The sequence below is a fragment of the Thunnus thynnus genome, chromosome 2 (assembly GCF_963924715.1).
Source record: "Thunnus thynnus chromosome 2, fThuThy2.1, whole genome shotgun sequence".
NCBI classification, from domain to species: Eukaryota; Metazoa; Chordata; class Actinopteri; order Scombriformes; family Scombridae; genus Thunnus; species Thunnus thynnus.
This window is the reverse complement of record NC_089518.1, coordinates 3082528-3105028: the sequence shown is the minus strand read 5'-3', so window position 1 is coordinate 3105028 and position 22501 is coordinate 3082528. Positions and strand designations below refer to the sequence as shown.

Genomic DNA, 22501 nt, shown 5'->3' with positions numbered 1-22501 from the left:
CCCTTCATCCCGCGACCCTCATCCCTTCATCCCGCATCCCACAAACTCGACCCTTACCCCCTCATCCTCACACCCCCGACCCTCTCCCTTCCCCCTCCATCCCGTCCCCCTCCCCTCATCCCTCTAACTCTATCCTTCCTCCTTTTCCACTCTACTTTTACCCTCACCTTTTCATTTTTCATCCTTACCTCCTTTACCCCCCCCCCCCCGTTTTTGTTTGTTCTTGTTTGTTTGTTTGTTTGTTCGTTTTTTCTTCTAACCCAACCGGTCAAAGCAGATGGCTGCCCACCTAGAGCCAGGTTTTGCTTGAGGTTTCTTCCCGTTAAAGGGGAGTTTTTCCTCACCGCCGTCGCCAAGTGCTTGCTCACGGGGGAATTGTTGGGTCTCCTTTAATTAAAGAGAATGGTCTAGACCTGCTTTACGCTAAAGTGCCACGTGACGACCTTGTCGTCATTCAGCGCTATATTATAGAATTGAATTGAGTTCCCCACCCTTCATCCCTCCAACCCTCACCCCTTCATCCCCCGTGCCTCCCTCCAGACTTTCTATCTTTTCCTCCTATATCACTTCGGCTTCCATCCTCCCATATTATCCATAAAACAGCACCTTTTCATTCTTCGCTTTCTAGCCACAGCCGACATGGCTCACTCAAATCCATCCATTTTCTTTTCATCCATTCTACCTTCATCTGAATCTCAAGGCACCATGGAGGGTGCGCCCTCACTCTTTCATTGCCGTCAACCGACTATATAAAATGCTTCAACACAACGAATCATCTCCAATACAACCATTCATCATCAATTCAGTGCTCCAGTCAGCCTCTATTCCCCCACCACTAGTTCATGACATGAGCGGGCCACGGAGCTTCCTTCTTCCGACCCACTCCATTCGGTTAACTCCAAAGAGCCACCCAGACCATCAGTTTTCCTTTAAATGGTTATCCCACAGTTCGCACTCAGCCCCCACACCCAACCATCTCCCCCTTTTCCCCCCCTTCTTCGACTCCCTTCATGCAGCAGGCTTTGCAGGTCCTGACAGTCTCAAGCCCCATCACAGGCTACTAAAGTCTTGACAGCTAAAGCTCATCGCAGGCCACGCACTTCTCTTCTCGCTTCTGACGGCCATCGTACCCATCCAGGTGCATCACACCTGTCGATACCCACGTACAGTATCCTTCCTTCAGTGGTGCCTATGTTAGGTGCAGTGGCCCTCAGAACCCCACCAAGCACGGTCCATGACACCACTATATCCTAAAGCACTAATTGCCATTAACTCCAAAGAACCATCTCAACCACCAGACCATCCATTTCCATCCATTTCGTACATGATTGTCCCACAGATTCCACCAAGTCCTGACATTCGACCCTTCCGGAGACAACCACATTGCCTGTTCTCGCAACATACAGCTGCACTGACTCAGTGTCTCTCTCTGTTTCCGGGGTTACAGCAGTTGAGGTGGTTCACCTCCAGTCGATGAACCACGTCAAGTCATCATCGAAGCCCTTCTTTGGGGGCAAAAGAGGTCTTAGTTATCCTCGTTCCCACGCTATATCGTTGCTGACCATTATAAACAAGAAATCCTCAAGGACATCATATCCAGCCTCGCTCCACACTTCGGCATGTTATCCAAGGGTCAGTAAGGCCGAACCCAGCCTTAAGTCCAAGCGCTTGCCCCCGACTTCATCATCATCATCATCATCATCCTGGCCTGCTATGCCAGACTTCCCCGTACAGGCCACCTGCCCTACCCTGACAAAGTCGTAGAATCCACATCTCTACAGACGTTCTACAGCATGCAACAACATCTGATATTCCCATTCATTCTTCGGAGACAAGGACGCCACTCCCAGACACCCTCATATTTAACCTTAAGCAAGCAAACCAACCAGCTTGGCTTCTCTTGCCCCACATTTCTTTTCACGTAAATTCTTATTCGAGCCTTCAGAACAATTCAAACCTACATAAACCAGAGGCTAGCCCACCACGCATATCCACAAGACCCGCTCTCCACCGCCAAACCAGGCAAGTTGCCACATGTTCCTGGTTGCAAACCTGCAAGTTTTGCACAAGTCTGCGATTTCTCCAGAACCATACTTCAGCCACATTCTTGAACACATCTCCGCATGAAGTTCTTTTTGGGGGCTCTATCCAGGCGATGAACCGGAGAGACAGTTCCCCCACTCAGAGTCTCAACCTCTCCCCCCTGTTCCCTCCTACCTCCCTACTGTCGGCAGTTGTCGTCCAGTCGACATACCATACATCCATCATTGTCCCTTAACCCTCCATTCTATGTTCCTCAACTCTCACACCTCACCCCTTTCCTCTCCCCATCACTTCATCCCTCCATCCCTAATCCTTCATCAGGTTCTCCAACCCATCCATCAACATATCAGCTCTCTTTCATTATCTCAATTAAACTATTGAAATCTAATGTTCTCGGTGTGGTCTCAGTTAGTGAAACTTGCCTTGCCTTGCTGAAAAACAGCTTCTTCCCAAAAGCTGTGGCACTGTTCAACTCAGACATCTCAGTCTGAACAAGATTAATATGCTGCCATCAATGCACATGTGCAATATTTATCTACTGTACAATATTTCAAGACTGATATGCTGCCATCATTGGGTATGTGCAATACTTATTTACTTACATGTCACTTTAAGCTACTGATTATGTGCAGTATTTTTTATACCAAACACACGTCATTCAACACCACAATACAGCATCCCTCCATATCTGTTCACCGCACCTTTACTGTACTTTTACTGCTGATGCTTTTGCACCTCATTAGTTGTATTTTTGTTGTATTTTATCGTTAATTGCATTTTATACTTTATATTGCTAATATTTCTTACTTATATTGCTTAGATTCTGCACTCTTTATCCCTGATATTTTTATATTTCTTCTTCTTCTATTTCTTCATATCTATTCTTTGTAAATATGTGTGAAGTCTTAAATACGACTGCATCATTTGCAGTTGACACAATTGCAATTTTGTCGTGCTTGCATAATGACAGTAAAGTTCTTGAATCTTGAAACTCACAAATACCAGAAAATGACATTTCTGTGGAATCCTGTGGATAGTATTATTGATAAGAATCTTCCTTAGATTCTTCATAGTCTGCGCTAAAATGAGCAACTGAGAGACAGCAAAACCAAAGAAAAAAATCAGGGTCAAGGCCACCCAGTCTATTCATACTATTAGTCAAATAAGCTGACAATTCAATTAGGGGTCACTTTAATGTGTTTCAAGCAATTTACAAAGCTTCCTATAGTAAACATTCGACTAATGGTAGCCATTCATTTATGATTGTATTCATCACCTTTCAGTGTGTTGCATCAGAGCATTTGGCTGTGTGTTAATACAGAATACAGGTTTTCCAAAAGAAAGCAACACTATCTGCAAGGAAGGTGTGACAAGAGGGAAAAACAGTTTAATGATTAACCAACAGCACCAGGATGTCACACACTCCAACTAATTCTTTAAAGCTGTTTTTTCATTGATCTCAACCAATAGAAATGGAGGAACTTTACCAAAACAAACTTTGCTTATCTTATAGTGCCTCTGTCTAGCATTTTTTGTACATGATTCTCACAGTGGTTATAATTATGATTTGATTTCTGTTATAGTAAGTATTGGAATTTGAGGTGATTGCAAATGTTATAAACCAACATAAAGGGCCTTTATGTAGCTTTGGTGGTTGTTACTGATAACATTTTAGCAAATGTATGTATGACAGTGTGTGCTTAGATAAGAGTATTTGTGCCTAGGCATGCTGCTGTTTGCACATGTAGAAGAAAAGGTTTTCCTCTTCTTTGAGACAAAAATAAAAACAAAAAATTCAATGTTTCCCAAGGTGTGTCTTGTGTCTTGTGACACATAAGCATTAGGGAGAGTCCAGTATTTGGATCTATATTTGTTGAGGTAGCAAAATTGTTCATATTTGTATTTGTATTTGTATTTGTATTTGTATAAAAGTGGAAATAGGCATAAAAATCCTGTTTTTGTTTTTTTTACACTTTTAATTTTAGGATATTAGTGTTTTAAAATAAATGTTTATGAGTAAACTATCTTAAGAAAGAGGTCCTACACCGGATCTCAAACTTGAGTCTCCCAAATCATAGACAACTGTGCTGACTGCTGAGCTAAAACCCTGCTCATTGCAACTATGCAGACAGATGTATAGGTATTTATACACCCATAACACAGAAACAGCACAGCATGTAATGTGTAGGGAATAACTTCAAAGGAGATTATTGCTTTGCACTTTTCATTTATTGTCTATTTTTTACAACCTAACTTTGTAGAAAGGAGAAGGGGAACAACAGGTTATGGAGAGTCCCTTGAGAGCACTTTACGCCTGTCAGTAGCTCAGCTTTATCTCTGGGGAACATCCCCAACTCCGGGAATGATGTCCAAATAAGGAAATGTGCGTCATGTAGCAAATGGATGTGACTCCCCTCATTGAGACCTGCTGATACGCATAACAGCGGAGCAGAGGAGAGAGACAGGAAATAGCGATGTAACCAACCTGCACACTGGTATTTGACATGGGTTTTTTTTTCCTGAAAACAAATAGTTTTTAAAATATTTGGACAGACTAAATGTTTTTAAAAAACCCACTATTCGTGCATTGCTGAATAACATATTTGGATTTGGGCACACCCCTAATAACCATTAAATTACTTCAAATTATTTTTCATAAATAACCAAGACCACTGACAGTGACAAACAAGAGTTTGGGAGCTTCAACATTCTATTATAGCCTGACCAATACAAGGCCACTACTCATGTTGATATTTGATACTCTAAAAATCTGTTAATGTTTAATAGGCTGATATTAACGTTCTTTACAATGCATAACATAAAAAAATATTTTTGAGAATCTTCCCTTAAATGTGTTTTTCTAAACAATTGCATTCAAGAAATGTACTTGGCAGGATATTTTACTGTTGAGCAATAAAATGGTCACTACCCCCTGGTGGATGAACCATAGAATGGTGTCACAATTTCAAAACATATCTTTGGCATTTCGGTACTTCATTTTCTTGTCATTTATCAGCTGTCATATACGTTGATGCTATTATATCTGCAATGCGCTGATATTGGTTATATTACAGTTACAGATGTAGCCGAAAATACTGGTACCCTTCCACCTTTTTTTGAAAAAACTAAATTTTCTCTGTATTAAGTTGAAACGGACATACATATATGGTATCTATCATTCTTATTCACATTAAATATAACTGAAACTTTGCTTTTGATTTACAACTTAATACAATAAAACAAATGAAAATGGCACAGCCAAAAATATTGGTACCCTTAACTTAATATTTTGTAGCACAGCCTTTGGAGGCAATAACTGCTGTCAAGTGCTTTCTGTAACTCTGAATAAGGTTTCTACACTTCTCCACTGGTAGTTCGGCCCACTCTTCTTGAGCAAACTGCTCCAGTTCTCTCAAATTTGATGGGTGCCATCTCCCAGCTGCGAGTTTCAGCTCTTTCCACAGATGTTCAGTGGGATTCAGATCAGAACTCATAGCAGGTCACTTCAGAACAGTCCAATGTTCTCTTCTCATCCACTCTTGGGTGCTTTTTGATGTTTGCTTGGGGTCGTTTTCCTGCTATAAGACCCATGACCTGCAACTAAGCCACAGCTTTCTGACACTGGGCTGTATGTTTCGCTCCAAAATGCCTTGATAGTCTTCTGATTTCATTGTGCCCTGCACAGATTCAAGGCATCCAGTGCCTGAGGCAGCAAAGCAACCCCAAGACATTACTGAGCCTCCTCCATGTTTCACAGTAGGCATGGTGTTCTTTTCTTTGAAGGCTTCATTTTTCTCTTCTGTATAGGGTTGATGTGATTTACCAAAAAGCTCTAATTTTGTTTCATCTGTCGAAAGCACATTCTCCCAGAAGGACTTTGGCTTTTCAACATGCATTTTGGCAAAGTCCGGTCTGGCTTTTTTATGTCTCCCTCTTAGAAGTGGGGTCTTCTTCTATCATGGAGCCCGTTTTCATTCAGATAGTGACAGATCGTGTGACTTGAAACTATTGTACCTTGAACTTGAAGATCAGCTTGGATCTCTATTGAAGTTTTCTTCTTTTTTTCTTGACCATTCCAGCAATCCCTCTGTTCAATCTCAGGCCAATTTTCCTCTTGCGACCATGTCCAGAGATGTCGGCTACAGTTCCATGAGTAGCTCTTGGCAACAGTGGTCACAGGAACATCAAGCTCTTTGGAGATGGTTTTGTAACCTTTACGTTAACCATGCTTGATTATTACCTTTTTTCTAATGTCTTCAATAATTTTGTTGAGGCTATTTTAGAATGTCTTTGTAGAATAAGCATGAAGTCAGTTATTTTCACAACTTTTTTGTTTTGTTCCCCTGCAAACCAAACACAGACATACATCAATAGTAAAATATATTTTAATTTCAACACTGTTCAGTGTGAATGGTGCATTATTTTAATAAAATGCAAGGGTACAAATAATTTCGGCCAAGTCTGTATAAGCAAGTTTATTTATTAACATTTATGACTGCAGACTTGATGGCTACTTGGAAAATAAGAAACTCATGAAAATGTCTTAATGACTTGACTATTAATGGCTCACCAACAAGAGTGATTCACAGTATGGCAACCCAAAAGTTACTCTTATTAATGGCTTATAACTAATAATAACAAATAAAGCCATCAGTTACCTATTATGTAACCTATATAAAGGGCCTTATGAAAAAGTATACTATTTGAGACAGAATTTAAATTGTCTTCACAATGTTACATTCAAGGTTCAAAATACAGACAAGCCATACCTGGTGAGCTAGAGATCCCATTGATTACTTCATTTAGTGAGGAAAAGAAAAAGAACCAAATCTGTGAGAGAAAAAGACTGACTGAGGCTAATACCATGATGCACCATCTTAAGGCTCTAAGATCTTTTTAATGTATTCTCCTCCGTGGCTGGGGCCTGAAAGGGAAAGGGAAAGAGGAGAACTGAATGGATTCCATTAATTTAATTGAAGCAGGCCCTGACAAGAGATAAAACATCTTGGGCCCACATCTCTTCAGGGTTGGCGCTGGGCTTCATAGTAAACAAGCCATGATCCGTAAACAAAGCCCAGAGAGCACTGCCATGCTCTACAGAGACTTCAAGGCCATGGAATATGTCAGAGATGGGTTTGAATGGATACTGAAGTGCACCCCCCGCTTTCCTGTCTCCCCACACTTAAGTATTCAAGCTGTATTCTGACCATTGTGCTTCAGCTTGTGGATATTTTGATGCTGGTAGCTAGCTATTTCAGTGACAGTACCTGCAGTGGATCAAACAGAGAGAGTGACATTCACTCCAAAAAGGACATTGAAATATGGATAGCATTGTTGAATTCTAGAGATAAGAATCACTTTGATGTGTCCCATCAGATATTATACACCCACAAAATAGTGCACCGTAAGCTAATGTACAGCATTTCACACACGAACCTTGTGATAAATATGTCACCTAATCCCTTAAATTTTAATTTCATACAGAGGAATGACACAGTGCATGCTGTATGTGACAGTCTATACTGGTGAAACACTACACTAGGTGAAAACTATGTCTGTGAATCCAACCCACTCGTGTTGAAAGCTCTGTAAATGGGGGGTGCTGAATACTGATCGTGTAAAGCACATGTTGTTTGGCCACTGAAAAAGCAACTGGTATTTGGATATGTCACATTCTTCCCTGAATTGTTCCTCAGCAGGCATCAGCTTTTCACTCAAGCTGAATTGCAACACAAAACACAGCAGAATCCATTAAAGGAGGAATATCTTTATCTCCAGAACAGTGAGAGTAGATGGCTGGGACAATAAAAGCCATCTACCACAAACTGGGCCTGCATGGCCTGCAAATGTGGCTTGTGAACAGAATGCCAAGGTTGCAGGCTTTGTCCACATCTCTATTAGCTGCTGGCAATCCAGCTGCATTATAGTGTGAATGTGGACCTACATCACCTTAAAACCATCACACAGTGGTGCAGCCTCTGGAGCTTCAACATTAATTAAGGCCTGTGCACAAAAGTTCCAGGGCCCGTGAAAGTGCGACAAACCTATTGTTTTTTTAAAGATTATTATTACTAGGGCCCGAGCACAAAGATATCAGGGCCATATGGTCCCTGGCACTGAAAGTGCAAGAAACCTATTGTTTTTGTAAAGATTATTATTAGGGCCCATGCACTGAGTGGTGCGAAGTTGCTTGTACCCTTATAATAAGAAGAGGTGCCTGGGTGTATCTGAAGGAATTATATTAGGGCCCGAGCACTGAGTGGTGCGAAGGCCCTATTGTATGTGATGGAATTCTTTTTCTTCTTCTTCTCCACAATGAATAGCATTTTTGAGGGGCTAAAAGTGCTTGAAAACTCATGAAACTTTGCATACATATGAGAAATGAGGGGATACTATATCTTTTATTGTGATTGGGCTTGGGCTCGACCGGCAGGCTCCATAGCGCCCCCAAACGCAAGGCCATTTTGGAACAAAGTTGCTCTAGGTGTGTTCATTGCTCTAATTGTTCTGCCCAGAATTCTTTTTTTTTCTTTTTAACATTTTTTCACCCAAAAGGAAGACAGCCATTTTGGATTTCATGCATCAATTTTCATTTTACAAACATGTTTGAGGCCTTTAGGATGCGCAAAAACACATAAAACTTTGCGCCCATGTTTGAACTAGTAAGCATTTCAATTTGATATTGCAATCAGGCTTGGGTGTGGCATGGCAACTCTTCATCACCCCCTAATTACTCTTAGCATTTTTGAGGCACTAGGGATGCTTGAAAACTCACAAACCTTTCTACATGCATCAGAAGTGGCAAATATTCGTAGCTGAAATGGGTCAGTCATGGTGTACCTTGATATCGGATATGGGTCTTGGGCATGGGTGTGGCAAAATGGCTCATGGACGCTCCCAAGAAAATTCCAGAGTCAAATCCTCCACCTTTAATTTTGACATTGTTGGGCCGTGGCTACAAGTTTGGCTATCAGCAATAATTAACGATTATCAAAGATAATTGTTAATTATTAAAATCAATAAAATTATTAATAAGAATTAATAATAACGGGGCACCACCCTGGACTCAGGGAAAAAGATAGCCAATTCAGTCTCAAAGTGTACTAATCTATGAATTTGGGACTTTGATTAATAATTACTTGAATAACTATAAACAAAATCACCATATCAATAGCTAGTAAAGGTTAAAGGATTTGGAGTTCTTTACAGAGCAGAGGTTGGCAAAACTCATTCTTGTGCAACATTAAAACAGACAACAGGTATATCCAAAAGCATTTATTTAACAAAAGGGTAAAAGCAACACACAATACTAATCTAGCTGAGTGTATCTATATACAAGTGTGAATGTGTGAGTGTGTGTGTGTGTGTGTGTGTGTGTGTGTGTGTGTGTGTGTGTGTGTTGTAGGGAAGACAATAGCAAGATGGCTGCAGTCACCTGGTGACTGAGCACATGGCATGCTGACACTTTGGCTGATAAAGGGAACTACAGGGATAAAAGGCCAGACCATGTGGTGTCTTGAACCACATGTGCTGCCTGAACCAAAGTTTGCCAAACTAGGTTTTAACCTCTTAACTGTGTGGTTCTCTATTCAAGGCCAATTGGTGTATGCTAAAGGTGCCAGGTTAAAACGAGGTTAGTTGCATGCAAGGCCTAGTTACTGGATGTAACATGTGTTAAGCATGCTAACATTAACCTAGCGGTGTGGCTATGCAGTAACCTGACTATAGGCAACAAGGACATCACAACAACAGTTCAATGTATAACCTTAACCAAATCAATACACGTACAGTACATTGTTTGAGTTAAACATTCTCGCTTAGCCGTACTATGCTTCACTGTGTTGCTAGGCTATGCCCAGTTGTTACCAGTCCATGAAGGAAGAGATGCTTTGTAGTGTCCTGCTTTGTAGCCGGTGAATCCGTGGGTGAGTCAGGCTGAGAAGGCTTTGGCTCTGAAGCTGAAAGATGCAGGCGTTGCTGGGCAGACAGCACTCCAGTCGTGCAGAGGGCCCAGGTCACTCCTTGGTGTAGAGTTAGCAGCAAGCTAACTCAATTTCGCGGCTCCTGTACTTGTTAAACTGGCCAGCAGACTTGTGTGTTAGCTGTTGGCACAAGGAAACTTAGTTTCTGAGTCTTAGGCAGGCTCTCGCGTCTTCTGCCGTAAAGAAGACTGTGTGTGTCTGCTGTGAGCAGGCCACACAAGAGAGCAGAGAGCTGCTCCTGCTGCAGCTCGTGGAGAAAAGAGAGAGAAAGATAAGAGGGGAATCTCTAGTTTTGATAACCTGGATCCATGGGTGGAGCTTCACACCTTGGGTGCGAACCCCCAGGGCTCAGGTTTCTTGGAGTCTTGAAACATGTGGTAAACTGTGGTCCACATGTAGTCCCAACAACATAGATTTATGAAATTTTGTAGGCAAAGAACATCTCCAGACTTTAAAAAAGCCTGAGCCTTGAGTCAGACCCTAAATCCAACAGGAAGTCAACCATTTTGAATTTTCTGTGCAATTTTCTCGCAAAGAGAAGCCATTGACAGGTGTTTTATTTTAACAACTATTAACTATTATTTTAACAGCTATTAACAATCTCCTCCAAGAGATTTAACTCAAGTGACTTCAAATTTTGTAGGTTACATCTAAAGACCTTTGTGATGCTAAATTGCAAAGCTTTCTAGTTTTCATGAAACGTGCTTGACATGGCTTGCTGGTCAATTTTGCTGAAAACATGTTTGGGGCATTAAACAGGAAGTTGTTGTAACTCGACTTTACACTGTCACATCTGCCCCAAATTTCTCAGGCTTGATAAGAGACCCAGCCTGAACACATCTACATGTCAATTTTGAGTGATAGTCATAGCGCCACCTATTGGCAACAGGAAATCAGCCTTATGTGACAAAATCATCTGATATACATGAAATTTACACTGTGTGGTCTTCACATGATATACAGCAACTTGACATGTAATTACTGGGTGTTCTCTAGCTGATAGTTATCTCCTACATGCAATGTCCACTATTCATGAAAATCTATATCCATGTCAGTTGCCCTCTGGTAAATGTATCGTTGCATTAGTATTTCATTTATATAGTATGGCCTACATTAAAGTGAGGCCTAAATGACACATAGTTCATCAAATGTATACATATTTTCTAATAAGTCATATCCAGCACCACGTACTGCACATCAGAAATATTTTACCCACTGAAACAGTTTCCAATAATCCTGAAAATTAAGAGCCGTGTAAATAGATCTGCATTAGTAATACCACGGCTGCTGCTCCCTCTGACATGCGCAAGGTGTGAGGGCCCATTCATTGCTGCTTGCAGCTTTAATTATTATTATTCTCCCATGCCATTGCTTTTTTATAGCCTTAGGATGCTCGAAAACTCATGTCAGAATTAGCCTGTTCTGTAGTTCTGTAGTGACTGGGCTCAGGCGTTGCCATCGGGCTCCATAGCACCCCCAAACGCAGGGCCATTTTGGAACAAAGTTTCTTTGATGTGCATGAAATTAGGTAGGTTCATTGCGCTCATCATTATCAACATAATACATATTTTTAAAAATGTTTTTCGCCCAACAGGAAGTCAGCTATGGGGTGCCAAATGTAAAAATTCGGCTACAATTTTCTAGCTGATATATTTTCAATATTTGGCTCACTTTCCTCACATTTAGCTCATTTTCCTTACATTTGAGACAGAAATTCATGTAAAACAACATGTTATATGTAATTGTCAACAATATGTTTATATGTAAAAAATAAATGTTAAATATTATATCTAAATGTTAAATGTAAATCTAAATGTTAAATTTAAATCTAAATGCTAAATGTAAATCTAAATGTTAAATCTAAATGTTAAATCTAAATCTGAATATGTCGCAGAGTGTAAAGCTAAATATTTAGAAAATATTCAAATCACCAAGGAAACCACGTCCACTGCAGTGGCCTCAAACTGTGCGGCCCTGCCCACACCTCTGACCGTGCATCATGGGATCAATAATGTTAGATGAGACACTGTGAAATGAGGTAAAATGTAGGCATAGCCGGTTCTCTCCAAATAGGAGAGATTGAACTAGTGGTTAATGCAGGTGTGCAGGCTGAACTCCAAGGTGTAGCTCCACCAGTACCGTCCACACCATTAATGGTAAGTTAAGTTGTTTTAATTTTAAGTTCTTTATGCATACTGGAGAGAGTTAGCCACTGTTAGCTAACCTAACTAGCTAGCTGTGTGACTCGGATGTTAGCTAAAGTTTTGTGATCCACTGTAAGGACTTTCTGTAGTTAATATGACTCAGAAAGGTAACTTAAGTTACCCATAACCTAGTTGACTTAGTGGTTACCGGTGACAAAACTGACCCGTCACTCTATGAAGCCTGTGCTGTGGTTAACATGTGTAACGTTAACGTACTTTGCTGCCATATCTGACATTTAAAATGTGGGCTCTTGTTTCAGGTTTCAACACCACTGGTGCCCAGTGCCTCAGGCACTTCCAACTTTGCCACCACCGTCATATCACTGAGATCAGTAAGTTGTGATGTAGCCTGTTACCCTGAGAAAAATAGGAAGAATAAAAGTATTGATATAGAGGAACTATTTCTGATTAATATTGAAGTTCAACATTGGTAATTTGAGGATTAGGGCTACAACTAACAATTATTTTCATAATCGATTAATCTGCTGGTTATTTTCTTGATCAGTCAGTTGTTTGGTCCATAAAATGGTGAAAATGTCGATCACTGTTTCCTAAAGTTCAAGATGATGTCCTTGAATGTCGTTTTGTCCACAATCTAAAGATATTCAGTTTACTGTCAAAGGGGACTAAAGAAACCAGAAAATATTATAAATAAAGGTTGTTATTATTTTTATTATTATCATTATTATTATTATTATTATTTGAGAAACTGGAATCAGAGAATTTTTGCGCTTTAAAGGAAAAAAATACTCAAATCGATTAATCGATTATCAAAATTGCTGGTTTAATTGTTGGCAACTAATCAATTAATTGTTGCAGCTCTAATCTCAAACAAGCCTCTTGATTGGCTGAATAAGGTGTGCTGGTGGTGGAATAGATCAAATATGTGGCATGGATGGGTTTTCCCAGGACTGGTTTGACAACCACTGATGTAGAGGATATTGCTGCTCATGTCATAGTACAATGTATGCACTATCCTACTGCAGTCATAAGTGTTACAATAGGCATGTGTGTTAAGTGTTTGTTCTGCCTTATTTCTACATTCTCCTACCTATGTTGAGGATAATTACAATACTGTCATTTCTCTGTCTATAATCCATGGCACGTCATACATGTCATGTTATCTCTACATTTTTTGAAGTCAAGCTATATGATAATTGTGTTTTGTAGATAGAATTGTTATGTCTATATTTTCTATTGTTCTGTAACTTTTCAACCTTGTAGAGAAGGAGCTTGGGGAACATCTTAACGCCAGGAACCTCAGAAAGAAGAAAAGGTGTTTATCCTGACATTGAATCCTGGACACATCCTAGCCTTTACAACGGGAAGCAGCAAAGTTCCTGCAGTTGGATTTCTTCCCAGTCCAAAACTGACTTTTGTTCATGATAACAGAGCTTTGTTAACAGAAAGAATCTGTCGGATGACAATGAATTTGATTACAATTTTCTGCTGGCTCTCATGAATGGATCCGGTTTTAATGCAGTCTAATCTATAAAAAAAAACAATGCGTGGATTGTACATTTGGAACCGAGAGCTTTTAAAGGATGGACATCAGGTTTACAAGCTGAGAATCTGGTGTAGCATGTTCTTTGAGTTGTTAAAACTGTTAAAACGTTGTTTCTCCTAAACTCTGATCTGAACTACAGTCAGTCAGCATGCTATATTCTCCTGTAAAAACATTATCAATGTGTTCTCAATAGTGTAAAATGACACAGTAATTCCTTCATCAACTTTCTATTTCTTTGAATGCATTTCCAAGAAAGAAAAGATTTAACAGGAGCTCTGTGTCCTTCAGAGGAATTTTCACCTTTCGCCTTGCTGATGGCTGAACTCAAGAGGTTCATAACAGTTTCACCCCGATTGTTGTTGGAACACTGGAGAAATGTTAACATTCTACTGTAACCAACCATTGCGCTATGTACAACTAGTTTCCATCTTATCAGTTTATGATTGCCGTCTACATGCCATATATAGTTTGGACGAGGCACAGTGTATACTAATGTTTTGATTAATTTCTTGCTTTTATGAGGTTGCACTCTTGTCAGATTATTATGTCATCAACGTGTCCAGTTGTCAGTATTGTGCATATTGCAGTATTGCTCTGTTCTCAGTTGTGTTCTCGTCTGATTAATATTAACTGTTCATTTTAGCTGTATCAGACACAGACTATTGTTCTTATTCCCTTTAATTATTCAAATGCAGTATTTCAAGTAAGTGGCCAGTTCCCATAAACAGACCATTCCAGAAACTCTGAATAAGCTGTGTATGGCTTCAGTAATGAACATCCTGCATTGTCCTTGTGTTCTGGTGAACATGTACCTGGAGGATGTGAAATGAGAGTATTTGCAGACCATCAGTATAGTGTAATTTGTGTTATTGGTGGCTAGCTGCGTACCTCAAAACAGAACTGATGACAACTTTACTATTTACCTTTTAGCTTGTTTCAGCAGTAATTTGCACAGACATGCAGCAGATGTTTTATTTGATTTGTTTGCATTTTGATTAAACTCCACTTGCAAAAACAGATTTTGACATTTGCTTTTCTTGTCCAATATCAACAGGTGTGATAAAAGTTTGTGAAAAAAATGAATCAATGAGAGGAATTTCCATAGAAAAAAGTATATCTTTTCTTTCATAAAGCTCACAGGTGTCATAGTCATCTTACAAAGCAAGTTACAGTTGGTTGCTTTACACTTTCACTGTTCTGGCATGATATAAACTTGTGTTTGCCTAAATCATACGTATTCATAGGTTAGGTTAGAGAGGATTAGAGAAGTGCAAAACATGGAGATCCCCTCCCCTGTACAGTAGGTGGATACACTGAATCACACGCGCAGGAATAAACTGATATAAGAATTTACAATTAAGCTGGAATCAGAGAATTTTTTTTTCTCAAAAAATGACTCAAACCAATTAATTGATTATCAAAATAGTTTGCAATTAATTCAATAGTTGACAATTAATCATTGCAGTTCTAAAATACTACAATAACAAAATTAATTTATTATAAATTTGAGTAATTTACAATATTGTGTAATGTTGACATGGGTCAAAGTTTTTTCCCCCCACTTCCATTTCTGCTTTGCTGATTGTTACATAGTTACAATTTTGTGGAATACAAATTCCTGTACTCTGTGAAACAATGTTTTTCCCTTGTTACCATCATTTTCAAGTGGGTTTACTGTAACAACCAATTCTTGCAAGTCCTGCTGGTTAAGTGGGCAAAAGGAGTAATGTGCAGGAGGTGTTGATACTGAGTCCACTGTTCTTTCCTCAGCTGCAGCTTCTGGATAGTTTAATAACAGAGGATGTCTGTCTAGTGTAAAAAGCTGAGCTGGGGTCCTATTTCCTTCTGAGGAAATTGAATGATTGTTAAATGCAGATTTAAACTCATCTAATGTGCGATTGATCCTGGGAATGTACACATAATGAAGAGAAAATAAATCTGAATCATTGTCCGCATTCAAGGCCTCCATTGACTCTAGTTCATAGAAAATGGGTGCAAACACATGACCGCAGTGTCTGTTCAAGTCCTGATTGAATTGTTCAATTCGCTGGTTATGTACAGAGCTTCCAGTCAACACAGAATTTTCACCTCTGTGCATGCTCATGTCTTCCCAAAGCTGGACACTCTCCCCTCCATGATCAGTTCTAATATGAAGGGGCCATCCATGTTTGCTGATAGCTGAACTGAAGAGGTTCGTAACAGTTTCAGCCCGATTGTTGTTGGAACACTGGAGAAACGTTAACATTCTATTGTAACCATCCATTGCGCTATGTACAACTAATTTCTATCTTATCAGTTTATGATTGCCATCTATGTGCCATATATAGTTTGGACAAGGCACAGTGTATACTCGTCTTTGTACAGTTGTTGTTCTCCTGGACTCAACACCAGCACCATCAACCCGTTTTACAGAGTCTCTGAGACGGCGTCGCCGCACCACAATGTTTCTGGCACACAAATGTCCATTAAACATAACTTCTCCTGCATGGGGATGTTCTGCTTTTATCTCACATATGGTTGCATCGAATTCCTCATCAGAAATGTTAAAAAATTTTGTGTGTCTTATGTTGTATTCCCGCATGAGCTTGTATAATGTGGGTCTGGAGATCTGCAGGACCGAAGCTACTTCAGAAAGTGCAAATCCACAATGACGTCTTTGGAGATTAAAGTATGTCCATCCTAAAAAAAAAAAAAAAAAAAAAGGAAAAAACAGACAGGACATTCACTAATATCACTTGTTGTTTTTCCATGCATAGGATGCAATCATTATATTTCACACAAGTTAATACATATCACATTACAATTTACATATTCCTACTAAGAGCTGCAACGATTAATTGATTAGTTGCCAACAATCAAACTAATTGCCAACTATTTTGATAATAAATTAATCGGTTTGAGTATTTTTTTTTCTTTAAAGGGCAAAAATTCTCTGATTCCAGTTTCTCAAATAATAATAATAATAATAATAATAACAACCTTTATTTATAATATTTTCTGGTTTCTTTAACCCCCTTTGACAGTAAACTGAATATCTTTAGGTTGTGGAACAAACAAGACATTCAAGGACATCATCTTGAACTTTGTGAAACAGTGATCGACATTTTTCACCATTTTATGGACCAAAGAAAATAACCAGCAGATTCATCGATTATGAAAATAATTGTTAGTTGTAGCCCTAATCCTCAAATTACCAATGTTGAACATCAATATTAACCAGAAATAGTTCCTTTATATCAATAGTTTTATTATTCTTATTTTTCTCAGGGTAACATAAACGTTATCCAGCTATGTCACAACTTACTGATCTCAGTGATATGACAGTGGTGGCAAAGTTGGAAGTGCCTGAGGCACTGGGCACCAGTGGTGTTGAAACCTGACACAAGAGCCCACATTTCAAACGTCAGATATGGCGGCAAAGTATGTTAACGTTACACATGTTAACCACAGCACAGGCTTCATACAGTGACTGGTCAGTTTTGTCACTGGTAACCACTAAGTCAACTAGGTTATGGGTAACTTAAGTTACCTTTCTGAGTCATATTAACTACAGAAAGTCCTTACAGTGGATCACAAAACTTTAGCTAACATCCAAGTCACACAGCTAGCTAGTTAGGTTAGCTAACAGTGGCTAACTCTCTCCAGTATGCATAAAGAACTTAAAATTAAAACAACTTAACTTACCGTTAATGGTGTGGACGGTACCGGTGGAGCTACACCTTGGAGTTCAGCCTGTACACCTGCATTAACCACCTGTTCAATCTCTCCTATTTGGAGAGAACCGGCTATGCCTGCATTTTACCTCATTACACAGCGTCTCATCTAACGTTATTGATCCCATGATGCACGGTCAGAGGTGTGGGCAGGGCCGTACAATTTGAGACCACTGCAGTGGACGTGGTTTCCTTGGTGATTTGAATATTTTCTAAATATTTAGCTTTACACTCGGCGACATATTTAGATTTAGATTTAACATTTAGATTTAACATTTAGATTTACATTTAGCATTTAGATTTAAATTTAACATTTAGATTTAACATTTAATATTTAGATTGAGATTTAACATTTAGATTTAGATTTAACATTTAGATTTAGATTTAGCATTCAGATTTACATTTAACATTTAGATTTACATTTAACATTTAGATTTAGATTTAGGATCTAGATTTAAATTTAACATTTAGATTTAGATTTAGCATTTAGATTTAGATTTAACATATAGATTTAGATTTAACATTTAGATATAATATTTATTTATTTATTTATTTTTTTACATATAAACATATTGTTGACAAATACATATAACATGTTGTTTTACATGAATTTCTGTCTCAAATATGAGGAAAATGAGCTAAATGTGAGGAAAGTGAACTAAATATTGAGAATATATCAGTTAGAAAATAGTAACCAAATTTTTACATTCGGCACCTCATAGTCAGCCATGTTGGATTTGGTGCGTCAGTTTTCATTTTATGAACATGTTTTAGGCCTTTAGCATGTGCGAAAACTCATGAAACTTTGTACCTATATTCTAACTATTAAGTATTGCAATTAGTATCACAATTGGGCTTGGGCATGGCACGCTTTAAATTTGACATATATGTACAAAATTTGGTAGGCAGATGTAAGATTTCCAGACTTAAAAAAGCCTCTTGGAACCATACCCTAAGTCAAACAGGAAGTCAGCCATTTTGAATCTAATTTGCATTTTTTTCACAAAGTGAAACCATTGACATGCGTTGTTTTTTAATGAACTCCTCCTAAAGATTTCACCTGAGCGACTCCAAATTTGGTAGTGTGGCGATACAAGTGGCTGATACAATTATGGGTAAAGATTTAAGCTTATGAAATTTGAAAAGAAAACCGACAACACCACCCTGGGAATTTCATCCAGGGAATTTTAAAAATATATAAATGGTAATGGAGAGGCACACAGGTAAGTAATACACGGAAGGGCAGAAGACGTGGTTCAATGTTTAACAAATATTTAATAAATTATTTTAGTTGGTCACAATATGTAAAAATAACTTAAAAGAGAACTAAAGTGCTGCTCCAGTGCTGAGGCTTACCGGTAGTGAGGGGAAAACTAGGGGAAGGAAGTCCAAATTAAATAAGGAGCACCCCACTCGTACGTGGCACACAGCAAAAAAAATGAAGTGCAAAGAAAACCAAAATCCAGAATCACACAACACACAAAAGGAAACCACCACCCTGGACACCGCCACCACCATTGGCTCTCAGCAACTAAAGGGAGAGGGGAGAACACAATTAGTAACACAATATGCAAGTACAAAAATCATAAAAAGAATTATAATAACAAATGTCCTAACACAAAATACCAACAGCCTGGGGCTGAAACTCAAATAGAAATTAGGAAACAACAATCATTAAAGTATTTCATAACTGATAACTTAACAAACTCAAAAATCCAACAAAAGAGTAAGCAAAGAAACAGGGTCTCTGGCCAGAGATACTAAATCAAATGGACATAATCATTCAATTAACATGAAAACTAAATGATAAATGACCAACCAATCATTTCCAAAAAAAATATACAATACACTCAAAAAAACATAAAATTACCCACTCATCCACACACACACAGTCCCGACTGGGCAACTGCCGCTGGAGCCGGCCACTCGGAGACAAAGACCGGGAGCCGAGCATTAACTTGCAGAAAACAGTCACAATAGCAAGCGAAGCAGGAGGCGGCGAGCAAAGCAGAAAGCAGCTAGCGAAGCAGAGAGCAGCATGCACCGCAGCTATAGTCTATGTAGCAGGGCGACAGAGCAGTCCCAAGCAAAACGGCCACTGCACACCGAGGGTAGACGAAGCAGCAGTGTTCCTGCACTTATCTTACTGTCCAGAGTTCAGCCACAGGTCCCGGTCAGCGAGCATCCTCCCAGTGAGGAGAAGGATGAGGAGGCTCTGCACTTCTTCGTGCTAACTGGAGCATCTATGGTGCGCCAGTGATGTGTTCAGGATCCACTATGAAAAACGGAGAGGTGAGGTGTTCAATACCTGGGCTAACAGGCTATTGTTATGGCTAAATAAAGGCATTAAGCCCATACCTGAAGGCTTTACTTGCTTATGGCAAAACAATGGAGGTCATCGCAATCACCTCAGCCCCCATGGATCACTAAAAACAGAAGTGAGCTGTTTAATACGCAGCCTAACAAGAGCTAAAGCAACAAGCTACAGACAATGCCGCCACGTACCTACCCACATGGAGAGCAGAGGAGGAAGTAAAAGGCCAGGAAGTGGGAGGGCCTTCGAGCCAGGAAGTGAGAGGGTGAGGGAGGGACGCAGCCGCCTTTTATCCCCTCGCCCTCTGCACTGATAGACTAACGCACCAGGTGAAGTGCAGAGCGACAGACTTGCCTGCATTCAGGCACAGCGGCATATCATAATGCTACAGTAGGTTACATCTAAATACCTTTGTGATGCTAAATTGTGAAGTTCTTTAGTTTTTGTGGTACGCCCTTGGTGTGGTATGCCTGATAATTTTGCCCAAAAACATGTTTGGGGCATTAATCAGGAAGTTGTTGTAACTCAGCTTTACATTATCCAATCTGCCCAAAATTTCTCATGCATGCCGCCTTGTTCTGTACTTATATATTTTTTTGTGGCATTTGCCCATATTCTCTGGCAGTAATCAAGATGCGGAAGAATAAGAGTACTTAACACAAGTTTAGTTAAATCAGGTGTAAGATATTTTCTGCATCACCTTACAGCTAATGTCTTGCCCATTCTATTGACAATAGTGTCAGTGTGTTTTGACCAGGACAGTATGTTGTCAAGGGTGATGCCAAATAGCTTGGTTTCCTTTACTTGCTGGATGGGTGTTTCATTTACAAAGAGTTTAAGTTCTGGCTCTCGCCTTAGAGAATGACTTGAACCAAATGCTATGCTTTTTGCTTTGGATATGTTAAGTATCAGTCTCTTTTCAAATATCCATTTTCCAATAATATCTAGCTCCCTGTTCAAGATGGTTGTCAAATCAGCAGGTGTTGTTGCTGATGCATGTACTGTGGTGTCATCTGTGTACGTTAATTTAGCATTTTTTAGTACGAAAGGTAAATTGTTGATAAAAATAGAATACATATGTTGGCCTAGGCAACTCATTCCTTGAGGAATTTCACATTCCACAGAAACTAGAAGAAGCTATCTGAGTAATTTCTATGACAAAAGACTCTTTGCGATCTATTTACCAGATATTTTTCCATCCAGGCAACTGCAGATGGTCTAAATACATAACACTCAAGCTTTTCAAGAGGAAGCTTGTGGTCAATAACATCAAATGCTGCCATAAAATCTAATAGGACTGCTCCACAGATTATTTTGTTGTCCAGATTTCTGTACCAATCATCTGTCATTTGCACTAAAGCTGTGCATGTAGAGTGTCCCTTTCTGTAAGCATGCTGGAAGCTTGGAAGAATCAGATTATTTATGAGAGGTATTCTTGTATTTCATCGAATGCTGCTTTCTCAAAGATCATACCTAGTGCTGGTAACAAGCCTATAGGATGACTATTATTATTATTCACTAAATGACGTTTTCCTGTCTTTGGGCAGTGGAATGACTTTTGCTTCCTTCCAAGCCTGTGGAAAGATTGTTTCAGGCTAGTATTTAATATGTGACAAATTGGGTGTGCAACATAGTTTTTAGCCATTCTAATCAATTTACCATCTATATTGTCAATCCCAGGTAGTTTATCATTACATGTTAACTTTATTAATTTATCAACTGTTTCTACTTTTAATTTACTGAACTCAAAATGGTACGGTTTATCCACCATATATTTATGTTAAAAATGGATAAGCTATTGTCTGTCCCATGTGATAATTATCTCCTTAATTTACATACCTTGCTTCTGAAGTAATCATTCAAGTAATTTGCGATTTCTTTGGGTTTTGTAATAAAGGTACCCCCACACTTAAACCCACCACTATCAAATTTGGTCAGTGTCATATAAAGAGCTTAGGGATGAAAAGTTATCAAAATCTTGATTTTTTCACAGAACGCCCTTGACATGGTGTGCCGATAAATTTGCATGTTTCGTCATGAAAAAGGAAGTTATTGTAACTCCACTGGATTTTGTTGAATCTGACCCAAATTCCATATGCTTGATTGGAGTCCAGGCCAGAACACATCTACAGGTCAATATTGAGTCGTACTCATAGCGCCACTTACTGACAACAGGAAGTCAGCCTTATGTAACAAACGCCATCCAATTTACATGAAATGTACATGCTGTGGTACCGAACTCCAACAGGAAGTTGGCCATTTTGAATTTACTGTGCAGTTTTTGCTATTTCCAAGCATTGTATTTTAACAAACTCCTCGAAGAGAGTTCATCCAAGGGACTTCAAATTTGGTCAGTGTCATCTGAAGGCCTTTGTGATGAACAGTTGTCAAAATCTTAAGTTTTCATCAAATGCTGTTGACATGGTGATGCAGTGAATTTCAGTGTTTCGCCATGAAATTGGAAGTCCTTGTAACTGAGTGTACATCGTCCAATCTGCCCCACATTTTTCATGCTATATAACCTGAACACATTGTGTCAATATTGGGTCATACTCACAGTGCCACCTACCGGCAACAGGAAGTTACAGGTGCTGTTTACATCCCCTGTCTAAGTGGTTGAATCCATCCACTTCAAATATGTACTGGAAAGCCTTAAGACCTTGATGATGCTATTGTATATTGTGAACATTGTGAGTTTTCATTGAACGCTGTTGTGGTGGCGACACAGCAAATTTTGA

At 39.3% G+C, this 22501-nt stretch overlaps 2 long non-coding RNA genes across 3 annotated transcripts; one reads left to right on the top strand and one right to left on the bottom strand.

The window, feature by feature from the left end:
- The first annotated feature begins 11960 nt into the window (after window positions 1–11960).
- On the top strand, window positions 11961–16539 carry LOC137171911 (uncharacterized). The gene is made up of 3 exons (XR_010924837.1): window positions 11961–12181; window positions 12490–12561; window positions 13454–16539. It is a non-coding gene; the product is annotated as an uncharacterized lncRNA (long non-coding RNA).
- Window positions 16540–18704: 2165 nt separating this feature from the next.
- Window positions 18705–20068, bottom strand: LOC137171905 (uncharacterized). Of its 2 annotated transcripts, none has more exons than XR_010924834.1 (3): window positions 19959–20068; window positions 19808–19875; window positions 18705–19724 (listed from the first exon to the last, which is right to left on the bottom strand). It is a non-coding gene; the product is annotated as an uncharacterized lncRNA (long non-coding RNA). The 2 variants fall into 2 exon arrangements; XR_010924836.1 differs by having other exon boundaries at window positions 19955–20056.
- Between the last annotated feature and the right edge of the window lie 2433 nt (window positions 20069–22501).